Here is a 2,500-nt window from a genome sequence, read left to right as displayed (position 1 = left end):
AGCAAATACTCCAGCGAGGCCCTGGAGGACTGACGTGGAGAAGGGTTTCGTGTGAACAGCCGTTGCACACGAGTCAGTCGATCCTAAGCCCTAAGAGAAATCCTATGTAAATGAGGTGTCCTAAAGCTCTCAGTTAAAAAGCAACAACAAAACTGTTAAATATGGCTAAATCGAATTTATAAGAAGTAGTTGCAGAGATGCACACCCATTGGGCGAAAGGGAATCCGGTTCCTATTCCGGAACCCGGCAGCGGAACCGCATACCATTCGGGCCCTCGTAAGAGTGTTCGTCGGGGTAACCCAAAATGACCTGGAGACGCCGTCGGGAGATCTGGGAAGAGTTTTCTTTTCTGTATAAGCGTTCGAGTTCCCTGGAAACCTCTAGCAGGGAGATAGGGTTTGGAACGCGAAGAGCACCGCAGTTGCGGCGGTGTCTGGATCTTCCCCTCGGACCTTGAAAATCCAGGAGAGGGCCACGTGGAGGTGTCGCGCCGGTTCGTACCCATATCCGCAGCAGGTCTCCAAGGTGAAGAGCCTCTAGTCGATAGATTAATGTAGGTAAGGGAAGTCGGCAAATTGGATCCGTAACTTCGGAATAAGGATTGGCTCTGAGGAGCGGGGCGTGTCGGGCTTGGTCGGGAAGCGGGTCTGGCTGACGTGCCGGGCCTGGGCGAGGTGAACGGTTGGCGACTTCGGTCGCGTCCCGGGATCCGAGCTCGGTCCCGTGCCTTGGCCTCCCGCGGATCTTCCTTGCTGCGAGGCTTCCGTGGCGGTTAACGCCGTCGTGGTCGCTTCTTCGGCCGCCATTCAACGCTTAGCTCAGAACTGGCACGGACTAGGGGAATCCGACTGTCTAATTAAAACAAAGCATTGCGATGGCCCTCACGGGTGATGACGCAATGTGATTTCTGCCCAGTGCTCTGAATGTCAACGTGAAGAAATTCAAAAAAGCGCGGGTAAACGGCGGGAGTAACTATGACTCTCTTAATTTCGCGCAAGGTCTTAGGAGATTGGGTCTCCCTTTCTCGATGCAGGCCCCCGTAGGCGGTCGTTTGAGGTGTCGGGGCTTTGCCCTAGTATCCGAGATCAGTCCTACAAGTCGTAGTTAAGCAAGCAGCCACCTTTTCGATGGTTCCCGCCACCAGTATCTCTTCCCTTCTTGATGGAGGGTTGGGAGAAGCGAAGTGCTGCCTCTGCGAAACACCGGCCTTGTAGGGTTGCCAGCCCGCTCGGCCGTATTTTGTCGGCCCAGAATACAGTAAACAAGCCTCGGATGAAATAAACGATACTGCTGGCGGGCCCTCAGGCTCGTCCGGCCCGACTACTCAATCCAGCCAAACTGTACTTGATTCGGCCGAAACCTACCATTGCAGAATGCAAGGCTGTGACCGAACATTCACGACCTCTAGGGGGAGAGGAGTACATGAGCAAAAAGCTCACAAGAACTGGTACGATGAGCAACACGCTCAGTCGATTATTAACAAGAAAGCACCGTGGAGTGCAGAGGAATCAGCGCTCCTGGCACGGCAGGAAGCGCACCTCACTATTAATGGCGAAAGGTTCATAAACCAGGCACTTGCACCTTATTTTCCTAATCGAACCCTTGAATCCATCAAAGGGCAAAGGCGTTACCAGCGACATAAAAACATGGTGCAACAATTCATACAAGAGATGGAACAGGAAAATGAAAATGTTACAGACAATGGCAACAGTGATCTACCAAACCAACAGGTAGAATCTGATTATAATGCTTTAGCAGCGAAGCTGAATGATCTGTTTGCTAGTACGGAACCTCTGAGGGGCACAGAATTCCATGCAAACGAATTGAGTCGGATATGTAGTAACGTCTCAAATTGGGACTTAGATAAGATCTCTGGCGAACTTGAGATCTATCTGCTAAAAGTTTTCCCAATAACATCCAAACAAGGGAAACCGAACCTGGTAAACAAACCAGATAAAGCCCTTACAAGGAGACGCGCAAGGCGTAAAGAGTATGCGCAAACACAACGGGCATGGAAAAAGAACCCATGCAACTGTCTCCGCAAAATCTTAAAAGATAAAACGTCCGAATTAACACCGGCTAAGGACGTAATGGTGCCGTTTTGGCAAGCGGTTATGACTGGTGGGGGCGACCAGTCGCCAGGTGTAAACAACAAGGCACAAGAAATAAATGCACTGTGGGCACCTATAGAATCATATGAAGTCAAGCAAGCATATCCTGAAATGACTTCTTCTCCAGGTCCAGATGGGCTTTCAGCCCGCCAGCTAAAGGCTATGCCCATCCAAATTTTAACAAGAATATTCAATTTGTTTATGTTATGTGGCAAATTGCCCAAACATTTACTGGAATCGAAAACCACCTTGATTCCAAAAAAGGATGGCGCTTCAGAACCTGGAGATTATAGGCCGATTACGGTGTCCTCCGTAATAACCAGGACCTACCACAAAGTACTGGCTAGGCGCCTAATGCGACTTGTTGACCTTGATAAAAGGCAGAAAGC

General features: G+C 50.2%; 1 pseudogene; it reads left to right on the top strand.

Moving 5' to 3' along the window:
* Positions 1-2,500, top strand: part of LOC143307215 (large subunit ribosomal RNA) — a 7,548-nt pseudogene that overhangs the window by 1,807 nt on the left and 3,241 nt on the right.

Source organism: Osmia lignaria, unplaced genomic scaffold (genome assembly GCF_051020975.1).
Source record: "Osmia lignaria lignaria isolate PbOS001 unplaced genomic scaffold, iyOsmLign1 scaffold0047, whole genome shotgun sequence".
Taxonomy (NCBI): Eukaryota; Metazoa; Arthropoda; class Insecta; order Hymenoptera; family Megachilidae; genus Osmia; species Osmia lignaria.
The sequence above is the reverse complement of the archived record's forward strand: the minus strand, read 5'-3'. Positions and strand labels throughout refer to the sequence as shown.